Here is a 21,980-nt window from a genome sequence, read left to right as displayed (position 1 = left end):
AAATATGGAGATTAGTTGGTCTAGTCTACTTGCTTGGCCTTCCTCCGGTCTAGGTTCGGATTTTGAATTTCTTGATCTATAATAATAAAATTCAATCATTTTGTCAGCACCTTAATCTAGACACTCAAAAATACAATATTGGGCAAAATGACCATTTTGCCCCTAAATTTTCATAAAATGACCCTTTTACCCCTATACTCGAAAATCAATTTTTATCAAATTTTTTCATTTCATAAGCCTAGCCAAACCCTTTTTACTCTTATAGAAATCTAAAATTTCCACTATTTCACACATTTATCACTTATTTTACAACTTATGCAAAATGGTCCTTAGTTAGGGTTTCCATGAAAACTTCTTCACAAAAGTTGTTTATTACACATATAATACTCATATTCTTTCATAAAATTTTAGAAAACCACATGAACACTCTCATGGTAAAACCCTAGACTTTCAACCATTTTGCAAAATGATACCCTCATTTGAAAGCTCATGCTTCAAGGGGTCCAAAAATGTAAAAAAATCATCAAGAAAACTATCAAAATCACTTACTTGAGAGAGGGATAAGTTGCTAAAACTTTCAAGATTTTCAAGCCCCCCTAATGGCTGATATTTCAATAGGAATAAAGAAAGAGTAAATGAGATGAAGGTAAATTTTTATTTCATTCAATCTATTCACTTAAGTCACCAACCCACCTAATTTCTTTGACTTTTCTATTTCCTTGTCCCTATAGCTGGTCATGCTATTCTAAAGGATCTAATTGCCCTTTAGAGACCTCCAATTTAGGTTCTCTAGCTATTTGACACCTTTAGCTATCAAAATAGGACTTTTGCACTTTATGCGATTTAGTCCTTTTTCGTAATTAAGCTCATAAACACTAAAATTACTTCACCAAATTTTTCATGCACTAATATAAACATGTTATAATCTTCAAATAATAATAAAATACTTTCTTTGACCTCAGACTAGTGGTCTTTAAAAGCATTGTTTTGACTAGGCCTAAATTTGAGCTGTTACAAAAGTACCGATAATGACATCTAGAGATGACGCTTCTTCACGAACGCGAATAGCGTAGGCTCGTGCAGGTGCTCTAGCATCAAATCTCACAGTTGTGTCTCCTGACGCACCTCTACCACCACTCACATTCCCAACATTACGAGATGGTCTCCCTCTAACTGCAGTGTTACTTGGCCTCGTGTTCTGAGCATTATCTTTTTCAGCTAACTCTAGGCACTCTTTAATAAAGTGATCCCGTGAACCACAACTATAACAAGTTCTATTATTATTTTGCACCCAACAATTTCCAAAATGCCGTCTTCCACACTGTTGACACTCAGGTTTAACATCTTTTACATTACCAACACTTGATACCGATTTGGCTCGAGTTTTAGGGTTGGTGTATTACTTTTCGCGATCTCTATTCTGATATCCCACTGAAGTTGTCAATCGGTTAAAATAGTCTCTAGATTTCTTCGATGAGGAATGATAAGATTTACTCATCGATCTCTTCCTCAAATCTCTTGCCTCCGAATCAGCTTTTCTCTTTTCTTTGCTGAGATCCTCGGCTTTACAAGCCCTCTCTACCAATACTACAAATTCCTTCAGTTCAAGTATCCCAACTAACAGCTTTATATCTTTATTTAACCCATTAACAAATCGTTTGCACATAATTTCCTCAGTAGACACATATTCCCGGGCATACTTGCTTAATCGTACGAATTCTCTTTCGTAGTGACAGTCATTCAACCTTACTTCAATTCCAAAAACTCTCTATATTTCTGATTGAGAAATCTTTGACTTATATACTTTTTTCGAAACTCGGTCTGAAAGAATTCCCAGGTAACCCGTTCTCTAGGAACCACCGATGTCAATGTTTTCCACCAATGATATGCATTATCTCTAAGCAAAGATACCACACATTTGATACATTCATCTAGAGTATAGGACAATTACTCAAATACTCTAATCGTATTCTCGAGCCAAAACTCAGCTCTCTCAGCATCATCATCATCATCAACTATAGCCCAAAACTCTTCGGCCCCGTGTTTACGTATCTTATCCACTGGCGCCTTACTCAATCAAATTGGATCTATCACTTGTGGCACAACTGAGATTTCTTGAGGAACAGGTGGAGATAGAGGCTGTTGAACAGCCAGATTCGTTCGTACAAGTTTTGTGAACCACTCACTCATCATTTAGAAGAAGGCTTGTTTAGCCTCTTCCCTTGACTACTAGAAATTGACCTAGAATCAGTCGACACTATCCCTTGAACGGGAGCAGGCGCATTACTTTCCACATCATCAACTATTGCTCTTTCTGGATCCATTTACTATATACAAACATATTTTAACTGTTAGGAATCATCACACTATTGCAGTTTATATATATGGCATGTATAGCTAGACTCTCACACGCTACATTAGTCTTAGAATCGACTAAATTGTAGCTCTTATACCAGCTAAATGTAACACCCCTAACCCATATCCATTTTCAGAATAGGGTTACAAGGCATTACTAATCAACCACAACATAATTCATACATCTGTACAATCGTAATTAAAATCCATTCATATCAAACACATTGTCCCTTGTAAGGTCCTACGAAACCTTAAAACATGCTTAGAAGTGGTTCGGGACTAAACTGATAACATATAAAAACTTTAGGGAACTTAGAAATTTTTTTTAATTCAAGGTCACACGCTCGTGTGAACAGGCCGTGTGCCTCACACGGCCACCAGATACGCCCGTGTCACAGGTCGTGTGAAAATAGGGCATACATACTGACTTGTACCACACGGCTGAAAACATGCCCGTGTGCCATGACCGTGGGAAAACTGGGGAGGTTACTGACTTGGCTCACACGGCTGACCACACACCCATGTGCCAGCCCTTGTGCCACACACAGCCAGTAGACATGTCCGTGTGTTTAAGCCGTGTCAAAACTATAGGGTATACTAACTTTAATTCGAAGGCTACCCCAGGGGACACACGGCCGTGCAGCATGACCGTGTGTCACACACGGCTGAGACACATGCCCGTGTGGACAAAAATAGGCCATTTGTAAAGCCAATTTGCCACCCTTCTTTCATACCCTATGGTACCATTTCAATACATATTTTAGTAACCTAAACATGCTATTCTATTCACATATCATGCCATCTATCCACAACCATTTCAACTACTCAATTCCATATTCAAAAACACATCAAATTAATATGCCAAAATCATCAACACTTACTTAAGTTCTAAATGCATTTCCTCATCAAATTATCATCTATACATGACACAAATTGCACCGTCTCATCATCTCAAAATCAAACCACAATGTGCTAATCTTCCAAGCATTAATATATCACCTAATAATTAACCAAATAAACAACCATTTAGTTATATCAAAAACTATGGCAAACATACCAAAACAAACCAACATATAAGGCATTATACACATCACATATATCACTTATCAAACATATAATTCATGCCAACATAAATGGCCATATTCCAACACTTACAAGGCAAATCTCATGGTTGTAATCACAACTCAAAACATACCAAAATGGCACTAGCCTATACATGCCATAAACCAAATATAAAAAGCTCCAAAAGTAACAACAAGATGATCGATAGTGTGAAGACGTTTCCCGACGATCCCTGAGTCCGAGCTAGCCTTGATACTCTATAAAACAAAGACAAATAACATACAGTAAGCTTCATAGCTTAGTAAGTTCGTACTAAAAATTTACTCAATAGTTCATAATATACAAATCATCAATTAATAAACACTTAGTAAGTCTCATATCATCATTCGATTCTAATCCATGACCATTTATCATATATATACAAATCCATTAATCTTCATACACATAGTATCAACTACCACATAGGTATCGTACGCACCTGTACTTTTCTGTATTTATTTATTTCATTCCCACCTCTTTGTTCAATACGTTAAATCATTCGAAAATCTTTCAATTCTCTAAGAACTCACACACTTAATGCAAAAATGATTAGCCGAAGCTATAACGTTATTGCACACTTAGTGCCATCACATTAAACCAAAGCTATCTCAGTACCGCACACTTAGTGCCACATATAGCCGAAGCTATTCCAATTCGCACACTAAGTGCTATATATAGCCAAAACTATCTCAAAACACACTCTAAGTGCCAAACGTATTCAATTTGTCATCGTATGCAATCGTAGTCGTATTTATACAATTTATACATTATTAAAGCATTAAAAACATAATTGTAACAATGTTTATCACGTACGAACTTACCTTGTACTCAAAATTGATGAATCAGATCGATTACTCAGTAACCATCGATTTTCCCCGATCTAAATCCGAGTTCTTTCTTTCTTGATCTATATATATTCAAAATTAACTCTTTTATTCATCAACACATTCAATTTAGTCCAAAAACACATATTTGGGCATTTTTTACACTTTGGCCCCTAAAGTTACACATTTATTCAATTTAGTCCCTATTTCATAAATACACAAAATTCAATATGACCTTTGCTTAGCCAAATTCTCTATAGGTCCCTAGCAGCCCATATTTTTCATTTATTTCATAATTTAACCCCTCAATTTACACTTTTCTCAATTTGATCCTTAATTGACATTTTTGTCAAAAATCACTTTACAAAACATGTATATCAAACACCATGCTTGCATAATTCATCATCAAACATCATAAAACTCATGGATTCATCAATGGAAGTTTCAAAATCACTAACAAACTCAAAAATTAAGGTACGGGCTAGCTAGTACTCAAAGTAAGGATCACAAAAACGTAGAAATCATCAAAAACCGAACAAATTTCATACCTCAATCAAGCTATGCAAGTGCCGAAAATTCAAAAGCTTGAAAACCCTCTCTTTTCCTTTGATATTCAGTTGGAAGATGAAGAAAATAAAATGATTTTAGCTTTTTTTAATGTAATATTAACATTAATAATAGTTTACCATTTTACCCTTGGTCAATAAACTATTTATTCATCAATTATAAGGCCATTAATGTCCATTAACCTTATCAATGGCATAATAACATCATAAGAACCCCTCATTTAATAAACCATAGCAATTAACCGCTTTTCACTTATAGCATGCTACTTTTGCATTTTACGCGATTTAGTCTTTTTTCTCAAATTAAGTTCTTAAACGATAAAATTAGCTCACGAAATTTTCACACATATATATTCACATGCTGTAAGCATAAAACATAGTATTAAAATAATTTTATAACCTCAGATTTGTAGTCCCGAAACCACTGTTCTGATTTAGCTAAAATCAGGTTGTTACAATATAGCTTAGTAAGTTCATATGCAAATAATAAGCATCTTAGCCACACTTTAATCCTGCAATTTATATAATGTGAGATAACATAAATGTTACTAAAATCTCATAGTCATAACTTGCTTAATCACAACCTTACCAAGATTTCATCACCTATCGAGTTTATTTTTTATGAGTTTTACGTTTATACTTGTACCAACTTGTAACATAAACACATCCTTTCACATCTTGACATTCCCGTTGAACACTTGGAATATTGTTGGATACTCGAAAAATCTTACACATAAGTGTCATATATATAGCTAAAGCTGCCTCATATCTCTTAACACATATAGGCTCGCTCTCGAGCTATTCACGGCCCTGCTCAAACAAGCTATCAGTCAGGATGTAGCTACACAGTGCTGCTCACACAAGCTATCAGGTATCCATAACATATGCCGAAATACCCAGCCACTGGTAGAAAGTAAACACCCGGATCATGTAAACACATATACATATGGGGTTCCTAGTGACATGTCACTCGTATCCTTTTCTATTCCTAAGGTTCAATCGGGATTTCTCGTTTGTTGAAACTTTGTCGAATACATCCGAAGAGTCAATCATACCATCCATGCAATATTAAAGCATTTAAAACATAAATATAACATTGCATTATTTACATACGAACTTACCTCGGTTCAAAAATAGTAGAATTGGACCTAATCGTCAAACACTCTGTTTTTTTCCCCAATCTAGGTCCGAACCTCATTTTTATTGATCTATAATAACAAATTTAACTTATTTAATACTCAGATTATTCAATTTGCTCCAAAAATCATGTTATAGAAATATTACATTTTTGCCCCTAATGTTTCACATTTTTACAATTTAGTCCCTAGGCTCGTAAAATGAATTGTATTCAATTTCTTCAAAACCCAAGCCTAGCCGAACATTTTCATAATTATATCAGCCCAAATTTTCCACCTAGTCACACTTTTACGACTCATTTTATAACTTTTACAAATAAGTCCTTTTTGACATTTTTACCGAAAATCACTTAGCAAAAGTTGTTTATCTAACACCAAACATGCATTTTCTACCATTAGACATCAAAATACAAAAATATATAACATGTTTAAATTTTTAAACTTCATCATTCTTTCAAATTAGTCCTTGAAATAGCTAGATTAGGTTACAAGGATCTCAAAAACATGAAATCATTAAAATTAGGGCTGGAACGGACTTACAATCAAGCTTGGAAGCTTTGGCCAAAACCCTAGCTATGGTGACTCTTCAAATCCGTCACAAGGGACTAATTTAAAAAAGATGACATCTTTTTATTAGTTATTTTTGTCTTTATTTACCAAATGACCAAAATGCCCTTCACTTAAAACTTTGAAATTTCACCCTACCATGTCCATTTTTGTCCAAATTAAAAGTAAAATGGTCTAATTACCATTTAAAGACCTCCAATTTAAAATTTCATAGAAATTAGACACCTCTAGCTTCTAGAACACACTTTTGCATCTATTGCAATTTAGTCCTTTTAGCTAAATTAAGTGCCCAATTGATAAAATTTCTGAACAAAATTTTCACGAAACAATTTTGTGAAACTGTAAAACATAAAAATATAATAAAAATAAATCTTTCTTTTTTGAATTCGTGGTCCCGAAACCACTATTCTGATTTAACCTTAAAATAGGCTATTACAAGATTGGTAAAAGCATGTTTTATATGAAACTAAGGTGCTTGATATAAAATAGAATGAAAGGTTAGAAATTAAATATGTGTTACATAAACTTGTTTATAATGTTTGAGTCATAGAAAATACCACTAAGTGTTTTACTCAATGTACAGTTTTGTTTTCTCCGTGTGCAGGTAAAATAGATTTTCGGTAGATTAAGGAAGGTCATCTCAGCATCCAGGAAACGAACCCAACTCAACAATGCTAGTGTAATTTTGATTTTGTAATAGTTTGGCATTTACCTATCTAGTTGAGTCACTTTTGTACACCTTGATATCCATATGAATGTGTAACACCACAAACCCGGCCTAGACGTTACGGCCGAATCCGGTGTGTCACATTACCTACCACTAACCAAGTTACCTAGTTTACTAAAGTTTGGGTAAGCTTTGCAAAAACCATTAATGAATTTTTAAGAGAAATGTTCCGATTCACTAGTGTGAGTCCTATCCATTATCGATTGTTAAGGGTTTAGAAAAACATGACTTTTGTTGTACTTTGAAAAGTTTCGTTTCGAAGATGTTTGGTTGTCGTGTCGGTTTAAAACAAGTAATTTTTGATAAACCCAGAGTTAACCAGTTTCAAGGAATCAACTTAAGTGATGTGAATCTCAAATCAAAAATGATTTAAATAATTTAAAAACCCAAAATAAAAATAATAGAGCAGCCTTATTACAACTTTAACCAAAATAGAAATAATCAAAAATAAATGCGAAAGTTAAAAAGGAAGCTACTTGAAACTTATTTAAAACCAGAAATTTAATCTTCGTGGCCACTTTGAATCCCGCCAGCTCCAAGTCCACCAACTAGGGCTCACCTGCAAGGATGGAAGAGAAAGGGGGTGAGTTTGGAAAACTTAGTGTATATGGAAAACTCACCCAAAGCCCAAGTCAGCACAAGCCCATTGGGCCTAAGCCCTATTCAGATAACCGTGGGTACTAGGCCAAAGCCCTTTTCAGAATACGATAAACTGGGCCTTAGCCCCTTTTCAGATAACAGTATGGCCCGTAGGCCCATTCCAGAATAGAACAGACATATTCGTGTATGCAAGCCCAACCCAGCCTCTAACCAACCGCTACACTCCACCCGTACCAGCCCTCTACTCCATGTGGGGAATAGCTCAACCCACCCAGCTCTACACTCCACAGTTGCAGCATAGCTGCTCAGATATCAATAGGTTGAGGCAAAGCCTACAGTACGTGGTCAAGCCACTTTCAGTACTTCCTCCATTAATAACCCAGTCCCATGCATCAGATAATAATAACATGGCATGCAGTAAATAATAACAGTCAAACATGCATTCAGGTCAACCTTAACCCTAGGGGTATATCAGTAATTTTTCTCCTTGGAGTAAAACTGTAAACTTTCCACCTATAAAGGTATTTCAGTAATTTTATCAGTTTTAAGGGTTCTCATGAATGTTACTGTCCTTACTAGCCCATTTGTCATCGCAGTAATTTATTTATCTTAATTTCACAATTTTAGCCAGTGGGCCCTAAAACCCCTAATGGGCCCTACAGTGTCCATTAGCAATTTAAGCCCATTTAATTCAAGTTTTATGACCAGTTTACCGGTTTAAGCAGTTTTGATTCTACAATCTAATAGAACATACTTATCGCCTATTTTTTATATTATAAATATTTTTATTATTACCCGTATGGGCCCGTAAGCCCATTGGGCCCAGTTTTACCCAATCGAGGCCCAATTATCGAAGTGCACGAAACTTCACACATGACTAACTTACCACTTGTGATTTCAGATCTAATGATTTCTATACGTCTTGTGAGCATTCGCACACTCACTAGCCCACGAAATGTCAGAATTTCGACATTTCGGCTTTTTTCGAATTGAACTATGAAAGGGTGTTCGATACACACCTGTTTCGCGACGACTGCTACTGAGATCCCTTACGATTTCCTACAATTGATTACCACAATTCTTAGTTTGCAACCCACAACAACCAATCCCAATATTCAGCAACCCATATTCGAACCATGCCCCTAAAGACTTTAGAATCTTACCTTTTTGCTGAAAACTGATGACTAGATCTAAGTCTCGTTGTTCCAAAGATCCAAGCCTTCAATCAAACCTCTAGAAGACACTAATCACCAAAATAAATCGTCGGTTAAAGACCCTTAAAGCCTTATGCCCAAATCGACAGCCTCCCTAGATTTTAGGGACTTCAGCTTTTTTAAATTGTAAAATATGACTAGATCTAAGGTGATGAGCACTTACCACTTGTTCCTCTTTGACTTCTACGTAGATCTGATGCAGATCTATCCTCTAAACGATAGTAGAACTCGAATCCAGGTGATCTGACGTTTTGGCTATAAGTCCTTAAATCTATGGTATTTTGGCTTTTTAAGTAATGAAGAATATGACAATTTGAGGCTATAACTTTGAAGTAATGTTTCCGACAGATACTAAGGGTTTAGAGAAGATGAAATTTGATCAAAAAGAACAAAAATAACTAAAGGATTTTGGCTTGGAGAAATCGACACAAGAAGTGAGTTTTTGGGTTTATGACAATCGGCTATGGAGGTTTTGTGGAGGATGGGATTGACAGAGGAGGTGAGTAAGGTGATCAGGAGGTTTCGGCTAGAAGAAAAAGAAAAAAGAAAGAAAGAAAATGAAGGAAAAAGAGAGAAAGAAGAAATCGGCACCAAGGAGAAGGAATTTGCATTTTCGACTTTTGTGAAAACTCAGAGAGAATGAATGATGGTGAAAGCTTTCAAGTGGCTAACCCTAATTCTCCAAGATAGAAAAAGAAAAAAACCTAACCCTAATATCAACTAAAACAATCGGCCCAACCTCCCTAAGGCCCTTGCCAAAATTCACTTAAGTGATCACATGCCCGCCACATGCCTAAAATTAAAAAGTAACAATATGCCTATCTTACAACTTGAACCCTGGACCTTTAATTCCTTCCCAGACGCCATTTTTTTTTAGGAACTTAGTGACGCCACCTTGCCACTTTACCAGGGCCTTATTTGTGTCGTAATTTATGAAGTTCTTCTTAAAAGCCCACTTAACCAAGTTTCCTATTCACTTAAAATCCAACCTTGATATTTTACCGTGTTTAACTTAGGCTTGGGCCTTCTAAAGGCCCACTAACACATTTAAACACAGTTCCAATATTCAAAACACCAAAATTTCAAAATTTACCAAAAATCACAGAAACCCGGAAAATCCCGAAAATCAGGGCGTTACAGAATGTGATTATCAAATTGGTATATGTGAATTTAGTTGATAGTGTGATTACATGCTTATAAGTAAGTTATATGTTTTTGATGTGTATAGTGCTGTAATGGGACTTGATTTTGGATGCATTTGACATAGTTGACAAAAGTATAGATACAGTAAATTAGTTAACCTATTTGAATTTGTTAAGATTTGATACATTATTGTATCATGGTATTGAGAATCATGTTTTAAGTGTTTGAAGTTAGCATGGTTTAGCTGGATGTTGTAATGTATGTGTACAATTATTGAATGAAAGAAACTACAAGTTAAGGGCCTTAGATTTTGCAAAAAATAGTATGTGACGTCGCGACATCAAATGCATGTCGTTGGAACAAGAAATGACCTATAATGTCTTGTTGAAATGAGGAACCTTGTCGTCTTGACGAGACCAAAACAGTAAGTGATGTCGTGACGTGACATATTGTACGGCGACGTCTCGATGCGAAATGTGACGTAACGACGTTAACCCTATAATTTGAATATTTACAATTAATCCTAATTTAACATCGGTTAAGGCTTACATAAGCCAGTATAAGATTCGGGAATGATTATTATTTGTATTCTTTATTTAAAATTCTTATGATTATATGCTATATGATGTGATTTGTATTTAACTCGGTCATAGTTGCTCTGGCAATAAATGTGGCATACTGTACTCGGACCCGATGATCGGGTCGGGTATAGATTGTTATATATTTAGCCAATCCTGTGCTTTATTTTTAGTAAAGAGAAGGAAAATTTTTCACTTATTGTGAAAATGTCTTATTTTTTACAAGAATTTTTATTTATCTTTTTAGTTTCAAGTTTAAATTTGTACCAATTATTCTTTATTTTATGTCTAACTATTGTAATACATATGTAATAAATAAACATTTTCCTCATGTTATTACACTAGTAACCAAACGAGGCATAATAGTTTATATATGAATTAATGATTAAATATATTGGTTAATATATTAATAGTTTACATATATGCATTAAGGTCGGATTAGGCAATCGGTTGATTTGATGTTGTTGGTTCGGTTTTGAAATTCAAAAGGTTTTGAAATTCAAAACCGTTTAAACCAAATTAACCAACTTTAAAACTTTAAATGTAATATACATTTAAACCCAAACCTAAAACAACCAAACCCAAATCTAAATACAATTTAAACTTTCTTCAAAACCAAATCTAAATAAAAATAAACTCATTCCAAATTAGAAATTAAAAGATAATAATATTAATTAAAATTTAATATTCATAAAAATATTAAACATTAATAAAAAATATTAAAATTAAAACCTGACTTCTCAAATCATTAAAATTAAATTTATTAGTAACATTATTAGTTTTGTATAATAAATCATGTTTAATCATTTGTGATAAGTATAATACTAGTTATTGTATATTATCATTACATCTAAATTTAATAAATTTTAATAACTATTAATTTAATATCATTATACACATATAATAATAGTATTAAAATATATTATATTCAATAAAAGTTTTAAAATTTTATTTTACTTTATAGTTAAACATAACAAATTTATTATTAATTACTTTCACTATTAATAAAATTTTAATATAAATATGTAATCTTTATGAACACGTTTTCATAAAATAAATAATTATCATTTGTTTTTATTTTATTTTTATTTTAAGTGATATCATAAAATTATTTTAACTATTATCTATTATGGTTGTTCAACTATAAATTTGAGCTTTTTTGGGTTTTAGGTTGAATTTATCTCGAGCTCAAGTCATCTCAGACTCAGATTTTCTCGAGCTCGGATTTCTTAATCACGGGCTTTCTCGAGTTCAAATCTATTACAAACATGGACTTTTCCAGATTGTTACGGGCTCAAATCAGCATGAAACGGAATTTTATACTCATGCTTGTTTTTCCAACTCTAATTATAAATATTGTAACACCCCTAACCCGTCTCCGTTATCAGATTAGGGTTACAGAGTATTACCAAGCAAAACAAAATATTTCACAACATTTTATAACAATTATTCAAATAATTTATACACATATAATAAATAGTTCAACTCATGGTGCAAATACTCTTATGGGCCTTAAATCGAGATTGCGAGGCCCTAAAAATAACATGGGAATGATATGGAATCAAACCAAAACAAATTATAAAATTTCAGACAAACTTGCAAAATTTGAAAACAGAGGTCAGACGGCTGTATGGCCAAGTCGTGTGAGAAATCCTAGACTGTAACAGCCCGATTTTGAGCCTAGTCAGAGCAGTGGTTTTGAACCACTATTCCGAGGCCGGAGAAAATTATTTTGATATTATTTTATGTGTTATAATATAATTTTATAAGTGCATGTAAATTTTGGTAAGTTAATTTTAGCGATTTCTAGTCCAATTTCGAAAAAGGAATAAATCGTGTAAAAAGGTAAAAGTTGTATTTTGATGCCTAAAGGTGTTAAACTGCTTTGTATCTTAAATTGGGGGTCTTTAAAGTGAAATTAGGCCATTGAAAGTATGATGGCCGGCCAAGGGAGACAAATTGGACAAAAAAGCCAAAATTTGTGGCTTTTAGGTGACTAATTTGACTAAAAATAGAATAAAATAAAGAAAAGAAAGAATCAACTTTTCTTCATCTTCTCTCCACCGAAATGGCAGCAAAGAGAGGGTTTAGAAGCTGGAAACTTTCAGCAAAGAAGCTCCCTTTATAGTAAGTGATTTTAATGCTTTTTCTTGAAGATTTTTACATTTTTGGAACCCCTAAAGCATGAGCTTTCATAAGAGGGGACTATTTTGCAAAATGAGTAAGAGTCTAGGGTTTTTCCATGAAAGCATATGTGTTGTTTGCTGAGTTTTTATGGAAGAAAATGAGTCTGGGCAGTGTAATAAACACTTTTTGTGAAGGAAGATTGCATGTAAACTCCTAAAAAGGGGATATTTTGTAAAGTAGTAGAATAAGTGTAAGTGTATGAAATAGTTAATATTGTGAGTTGTTATAGTTATGAAAATGGTTCATCTAGTCTTAAAGAGTCAAGAAATTGAATAAAAATCATTCTTCGAGCCTAGGGGTAATTTGGTAATTTTGGTAAAATACAGGGGCAAAATTGTAAAAATTGCCCAAGTGTGTCAATGGACTAATTTGATTAGTACATTGTTTTAATAAGTTGAATGTGATATTATAGATGATGAAAATTGAGATTTGGACCTAAAACGGAAAGAAATCGATTAAGGGATGATTACGTCTTTTTCACCTTTTTCGTATCGAGGTAAGTTCGTATGTAAACAATATCATACTATATGTAGCGACGTAAAAATTTTTGCTTTCGATCGCTAGTTGAGGCGATTATTTGAAAATTTGAAAACCGACTTGCGATCTTATTAAAGGGGGAGTCACCACCGATCCTTTTTCCTAGGTGTGATCGGACACCTAATAAATCATCTTTTTAAAAAGAAAATTTATTCTTGAACAAAAAATGAAGGTCGAACTTAGGTCTACGTCAAGAGCCAGAGAATAAATAGGGTTCGGGAGTCGGTTACGCACAAGGAAGGTATTAACACCCTCGTGACGCCCAAAATTGGTATCTCATTAAACATGTGTTGTCTTGATTTTCAAAAATACGAATTCAATTTGATATTTAAACGTGATCCGATCGAAAAACGAGAATTTTTAGTTTTCGAGTTTTTAGAAGGATGTCTCGTTTTTAACGTGAGCCGACGAATTTCACCCAACATAGCGATGAAATCGATGACTTAATGTTAAATCGGTTCATTGCCTTATTTATTGAAATGAATAAAAAATCTTTAAAGTAGTAAATAACAAAATGATATAAAATGGGCGGGAAACAAAAAATAAAAGAATTAGAAATACATAGAAGCACATAATAAATACGACAATAATATTAAAAACAATAACAATGCATGCAATATATTAAACATAATAATAGTATCAAACATGAAATAAAAACAATGAATATATATACATAATAATGATATTAAGAGTATGTACGTAATATATATAAATAGTAATAGTGTTAGAAATATACTATATAGTATTTGAAGTATATACATAAGATAGTAAAAATATATAACTAGTAATGTTAAAATATATACATAATATATACATATATATAAAATAAATATTGAAAATGTATGTACATAACATATATGAAAATATATACATAATAATATTTAAAATAAAATAATAAGGGATAATAGTGAAAATAGTAGGTATAATAATAAATATAATGATGTATGACAATAATACTATATATAAAAGTGTATATATACTCATATAATAAAATGTATGTACTAGTATTAACAATAAATATAATAGGGATAAAAATAGATATAATAATAATATACACATAATATGGTATTAAAATATATATATATATATAACATAGTATTTGTATACGTACATAAGATGATATAAAAATACATACATGGAAGAGTGTAAGAAATATATGTAACTAATAACATTAAAAATATATACATAATGTATACATAAAATATATACAATATATACCTATATTAGAAATGATAATAGTATATAAATAACTATTCACATACTACATAAGTAATGTATATATATATATATATATAAATAATAGTGGTGTTAGGAATATACAATATAGTATCGAAATATAATGCACAATAGTATAAAAGATATATAACTAACAATATTAAAGCATATACATAACAATATATAAAAATATGATATTAATAACATATATACATATATATATATATATATATTAAAAATGATTACATAATAATATCTAAAGTATTTACACATAATATAGTTATTGAAAATACATACAATATATATAGTATTAAAATGTACATAATAGTTATTAAAATATACGTATGAGATAATATCAAAAATAAATACATAAGATGATATATAAATAATCTAAATAATATAATATTGAAAATATATATATACATGATAAAAATATATACTTAACATAGTATTAAAATATCTATACATAATATATATATATTAGGAATAAAAGTAACATTAAAAACAACTATAAATATATATGAAAGTATATATATATATATATATATGTAAGTATTAATTGAAATTAAAATAATGCTAATAATAGTAGAAATATACTAATAATGATAATAATAATAATAGTAATAATATAAATATTATATACATAAAATGTAATAATAACAATAAATAACATAATAATAATAAATATAAAAAAACAGAATGACAAAATTAATTATTAAAGTATCAAAATAATAAAAAGGGATTAAATCGAAAACAAAATAGAAAGCTCAGGATAGATTTTAAGATAAAAACAAAAGAGAAGGACTTATTTGAACACACACAAAACAAAGGGGGATCAAAAGCGCAATATTTCAAACTATTAAAACGCTGCGCAGTAAGAGGGACTAATTTATAAATCGGATTAAATTTCAAGGCCAATTTATAAACAAAAGATAACTTGATTGCGAAATATGAAAATGCGGAAGGACCGATTGCACAAACATACCATTGAATTAAAAACACGCGGATCCTAGATGGATTCGGGTCGGATCTCGGGTCGGCCCTGATCAAAACGGCGTCGTTTTATGTTAAAAAGGGAAAGGACCAAAATGCACCATTTTGGTCCCTATAAAAGTTAAAAAAAATTTTAAAAAATCATTTGAAACCGGGGAAAGAAAAAAAAAGAGAGGGGGGAGAGAAAAGAGATTTTCGGCCATGGGCCGGCCACTGGTCCGACCGTTGGACCGCCGTCCGTTGCGATGCCGGCCACCGTGCAGGTAAAATTTTTATTTTTTTATTTTTTTGTATTATATATTTTATATATTTAATGTTTTTGTTATATGTGTGTAAAACAATGAACCCAAAACAGAAATTAAAATGAAAATAGAATCACCTTAGGCTTTTAGCACTTTTGATCCTTCAATCTCTGATATTCCCTTTAATTTGATGCTATTCTTGCATTTAAATATTGATAGGATTGCTATTCTTTGCTCAAAAGTCGAATGTTTTTCTTTTTCTTTTTTCTGTTTGAACTGCCGAAGAAGAAAAAAGATTTTAGGCTTGGCTTTTTATAGCCATTTACAATGTCCTAATCTATTGCTTGCGTGTTTGCTTGATTGTGCAGATCGGTTGATGGCCGGTGGAGGTGATTGTGGGGCAGGTGGTGCTAGGGGATGGTGCTACAGTGGGCAGGTGGTGGCAGAGGCAAGTGGGGAGCTAGGGTTTCGGGATTGGGCTTGGTTATTAGGCTTGGTTATTGGGCTAGGTTAATTTTAGGTTTTGGGCTAGTGGTATTTGATTAGTATTGCGCTGAGGGTGTAAAATGGGTCTGTTGGGTAGGTTTGGGTAGTTTTAGGTTTGATTTAAGTGGGTTATTTAGGGTTGGGATGGTTTAAATGGGTTTTGTAAAATGTAAATGGGTCATGGGGAAAAATTGGGCTATAACACTATACATGTATTTAAATGTTATCATTTCATGAATTGTACAAATATTAAGTGTATGTGATTAATAGAAATATGATAAGACAAAGACTTAATAGGCGAGGAAATATCCCGTTTGAACCTTAGGAATAAAATAGGATACGAGTGACATGTCACTAGGAATTATGAGTCTAGATGACTAGCTCGAGAGTGAGCATTTAAATGTCATGAGATATGAGGTAGCTTTAGCTACAATTGAGGCACTTATGTGCAAAGGTTTTTCTAAGTATCCAATTAGTATTTCGAGTTTTCAACGGGTAATCCGAGGAAAGAGTTGATGATGGTCCTAATGAGGTAAGTCATTGGTGAGTATGCACTTGAGTTATGTTACGAGTTGTGCATGTATGTACACTAAGCCTATGAGGATGCCTTGGTACGTGAATGATCTATGATGCATAAATATGTGTTTTTACCATGATGGATGAAATGATGTTGTATTAGTTTTGTGAACAATGATCATGAATGAGTAACTTAGCCTTGACAGATTTGAGTTACTACAGTAGTATAAATTTGTAAATACACTAAAAATAGTGGAAAATTAGTTAGAAGCTGAATAAAATACAAAAATAAATCTTATTGAGTCTAGTTTCTTATAAAATAAACCGTGTAATCAAAAGAATTTCCTATAATGAGATATTTGAAGTTGCGTGGCACAGAGTCAGAATGACTTCGAGATCCCCTGTTCTGATTTGAGAAAATCATTATAAATTGTAAAAAAATGGTTATGAGTTATGATTCATATTCGTAGAATATTTAATGAGTCTAGTTTCAAGATAAATAGACGAGAACATTATTTGAGTCTTGTGCTGTGAGATAATTAAACTTTAGTGCAGAAGGGTCTGAACTGTCAGACAGTGAATCAGGGGTAAATTTGAGAAATAAACTGTACTAATTGGCTAAACTAAAAATTCTGGAATTTTTATGGTAGAAATTGAAATGAGTCTAGTTTCAAGGAAAATTAACGGAACTTAATTTGGAGTTTTGTAGCTCCAGATATAAATAATTTAGTGACTGTTTCTTAGGAAGACAGCTTGTCATGAACTTCAGAATATGTTGTAAACATTGATAAAACATGTTAATGAGTTGCTTATTGTTGTCATATGAACTTACTAAGTGTAAAGCTTACCCCCCTTTCTTTCTCATGTTCCTTAGGGTTGCCAGGTTAGCTCGGGTTGGAGGCCATCAGAGATATTATCACACTGTCGAGTTAATGCTATCGGCATAAGTAAATCCTAGTGTTTTGAGTCTATGGCATGTATAGGATTTTAATGTTGAGTATGTGATATTATGATTTAGCCAAAGGCATTGGCTTGTTATTAAGGTAATATGTAGTCATGTAAATTGTCCTATGTCGGCTAATGACATTATGGGCCTATATGATTATTCTTATGCATGTATGTTATTATCTCTTGTGATGTGGCTTACAGCATGTATGCCTAGAGATTGAATTGAGATTCATTGATGAGTTAGTAACTGATGCAAGATTAAGTGATTGGTAAATAGTTAATAATGCCTCATGAATGGTTTGTGGATATGATTATGCATGCTTAGTGATGGACATGAGGTTTGTGACGTATTGATAGTTATGACCAGTATGTGGTAATGATGTGAGTAAATTCTATGATATTTATTACTTAAGAAATTGACATGAGCATAACATGTTTGTAGATGTTTAAGAGCTCATTTATGTCATGTTGTATATTATTGGATAAGTATGTGTGCATATGTTGTGAGGGTGACAAATGGCTTGGAAAATAGCCTAGCAATTGTCCACACGAGTAGACACATGGGCGTGTGTCTAGACCGTGTGTCACACACGGTCTGGCCCCTTGAGTGTGTGTCATGGTCGTGTTTTAAAGTCAGTGTTGCATACGGGCTAAGGGCACGGGCGTGTGTGACTACACGGTTTATATCAACACGGGCGTGTGGAGCCTTAAAGCATGAAATTTTTCAAGTTTTTCTTAAGTTCTCGGTTTAGTCCCGAACCGCCTCTAACGCATATTTTGAGCCTCGTGAGCCCGTTTAAGGGACAAAATGTATGTGAAATGAAAAGTTTTAAATTGATTAAAATTTTACGGTTTGATTTTTGTGTGATTGATTGAGTTTAAGTTAGGTAACACCTCAAACCCTGTCCCAGCGTCGGATACAGGCGAGGGTGTTACATTTAATGGTATCAGAGCATGGTTTAGTTGATTCTCGGACTAACCTAGTGTACTAGAGTCTAGCTATACATGCCATAGTATTACTCGTGATAGTTTGATATCTCCCGGCTCTAACAAAACTGTTGGTTAAGACAAGAATGAGTTCCAACCGAGCAAATTTTGATAGAGATAAGAGTAAAGTTGAGATTATTGAATCATAATTGTGATATGCTGAAAATGGGAAAGGTATGAAAAAAATTCATCATTTTTTTACATGAACTAGGATTCATTATGTTATACTCTTAAGTTAAAGAATGTGAAATAGTGGAATAAAACAAAGTTAAGTTGTGAAAATCTCTTTTATGCATGTTAGTATTCATACGATGTTAAATGTCCAACTTGATTGACCAAGTGTTTATAAAAAAAAAATTCGCTTGAAATGACAGAATGTATGTATGAATGCTTTTATTGCATGATTAATAATCAGTATATACATGAGGTTGACATTTATGTCTAGATTAATGAAGTCAAGATGCCGTAATGTTATGCTTTATAATCTCAGTTACAGAATCATAAATGTCACAATAGCATGAAAGTTGTAATAAAAGATCAAATTGGGTGGAACGCAGGAAATGACTACGATCGTTCACTAATGAATTGACAGAAAAGACCATGGTTGGACCATGGGAATACATGAGATTTGTGTGCCAGTGTAAGACCATGTCTGGGACATGGCATCGGCATTGAGACGAAGGCTAGTGTAAGACATGTCTGGGACATGCATCAGCCACAGTATGAGAGCCAGTGTAAGACATGTCTGGGACATGCATTGGCTTTGAGATGTTAGCCAGTGTCAGACATGTTTGGGACATGCGTCGGCTACAAGATATGCTAGTGTAAGACATGTCTGCGACATGCATCGGCATGGTTACATGTGTCAGTGTAAGACCTGTCTGGGACACAGCATCAACACAGATGGACGAGAGCTAGTACAAGACCATAGTTGGACTATGGCATCAAGTAAGCGATGTATTCAAAACCGTAAGACGTTCTCCAATTTGATAAATACTGGCAAGTGATTAAGACTAAATGTAGGAACTTGATAAGATATTAATAGAAATTTGGGTAAAAGAAATGAAAGTTTGAGTTGCGATAAATTCACTTATGTTTAGCTAATATTCACATAAAATAAAGTTGCATGTATTACTGAGATATGTGAAAATGTGTTTATAACAAGTTGGAAATTTGAAATGTTTGAATCAATGCGCGTAATGCTATGTTGTTGTTGAATATGTATTTGCTTGAGAGTCAAAAGTTTAGAGGCTTTACAATCTTCGCCTCCTTACCAGAATAGAGTTATACGATGAGATTCTCGAGAGATATGTTGCATAAGCTTACAAAAGTGAAACTAAAGAGTACAATAATGGAATAGTATGTGATTAGTGAAGACAGAATTAGTTAGAGGAATAATGTTAGACTTGCACAGATGTCTGAGTATGACGGATTCAATTAAATAAAAGTTATGGCTATCTTTCTCTTCTGAGTATTCTATGTTTTCCTCTATTCTGGGGAATACGTATGGTTATCCCTTTCAAGTGGGAATTCTATCGTATGAGGATGCTAGTGACTGTGATATTAGATGAAAAGCTCTATTGGTCCAGTTAGTTATGATCGACATTTCCCCATCTCTTCATATTTCTGTTCTGATATATTGGAATGAAGTTGATAGTAAAAATCTATGTGAGATTATTCTAATGTTCTATTGATTATGATTTATATATGCGGGAATTATATTATCTTTGTTATGAGGAATTCTAGAGCGTACAGATAGTAGTTTCCTTCTGGTTTTCTCTGAGGGATTTTCTGGATCATCTTTATTATTTTCTTCTGGATTATATTCTCAGATTTTTGGTATAGTCTTATATCTTGGAATTTCTTATATTGGTTTTTCTCTCATTCTTGTTTCAAGAATTATCGAGCTTGGCTTATCTTTACGAGTAATCTTTGACTTGCAATATTAGAATCTGTTATGATTATGCTTCTGGCTCGACTATAGAAGTGCGGGGATTTCAGGGTCGAGATTTCTTTAAAATTCTTACGGTAAAGAATGGTTATTCTGCAAAAGTAAATCTGAGTTATGTGCATTTAAGTTTATTCTCTGGTTCGAGAATACCGTTACGTGTTCCTTGGTAAGTAGTCGTACAGTTAGAAATGATGAGGTTTTATTCTTACGGAAAACCTAATCAGTTGGATTTCTTTTATTCGAGAGATGCGGTTATAGTAAAGTTTCGAAATAGTTAAGGGCGTAAGCATAGAGAGAAGGCTATAAGTGAATAAGGTTTGAGTACCGAGAAGCTCCGAGTTATGTAGAGAATTGTGTAGAGAGTTCTCAGTAGCATCCTATCTGTTCTTCCAAAGGGTAGTGAATTGTCTACAAGGTAAGGCCGATTATCAGACATATTTGAGATTTATGATTGCCAGTGATGGCATTTGATGGAAAAAAAAAGATTTTCAGTGATGGCATTTGATGGAGAAAAAAGAGAGAAGAAAATGAGAAATGACTAGTATGAATTTCGTACCGAGATGTCTCTCTTCTCCGGGTAAATAAGAGATACCATATTGGATTTTGATAGATTGATGATAGTAGTCCGCATGACTATTCTGGTATATACAGAGGTATTGTTAGACGGATTTGGACGAGTTGTGTTTCTAAGCTTATAGTTCTTAGAATGTCAGTTTTCAGTATTTCGAATTGAGCCGAGACTCTTATGGTAACTATAAAAAGGTTACAGAAATCCTGAGTATGAACTTGAGTTGTGTTGTTTTGTAAGTTGTGAGAAAAAGATATAAGTGACTCGTGAAAGTTGAGAGCAACTTTTTCTAATAGGATTTTCAGGGACAAAAATCCCTAAAGGGGGAAAAAATGTAACAGCCCGATTTTGGGCCTAGTCAGAATAGTGGTTTCGGAACCACTATTCTGAGACGGAAGAAAATTATTTTGATGTTATTTTATGTGTTATAATATCATTTTATAAGTTCATGTAAATTTTGGTAAGTTAATTTTAGCGATTTCTAGTCCAATTTCGAGAAAGGACTAAATCGCGTAAAAAGGTAAAAGTTGTATTTTGAT

General features: G+C 33.1%; 1 pseudogene; it reads left to right on the top strand.

Annotated features, from left to right (window-relative positions):
* Positions 1-21,980, top strand: part of LOC108459028 (uncharacterized) — a 76,461-nt pseudogene that overhangs the window by 32,985 nt on the left and 21,496 nt on the right.

Source organism: Gossypium arboreum, chromosome 3, assembly GCF_025698485.1.
Source record: "Gossypium arboreum isolate Shixiya-1 chromosome 3, ASM2569848v2, whole genome shotgun sequence".
Taxonomy (NCBI): domain Eukaryota; kingdom Viridiplantae; phylum Streptophyta; class Magnoliopsida; order Malvales; family Malvaceae; genus Gossypium; species Gossypium arboreum.
The sequence above is the reverse complement of the archived record's forward strand: the minus strand, read 5'-3'. Positions and strand labels throughout refer to the sequence as shown.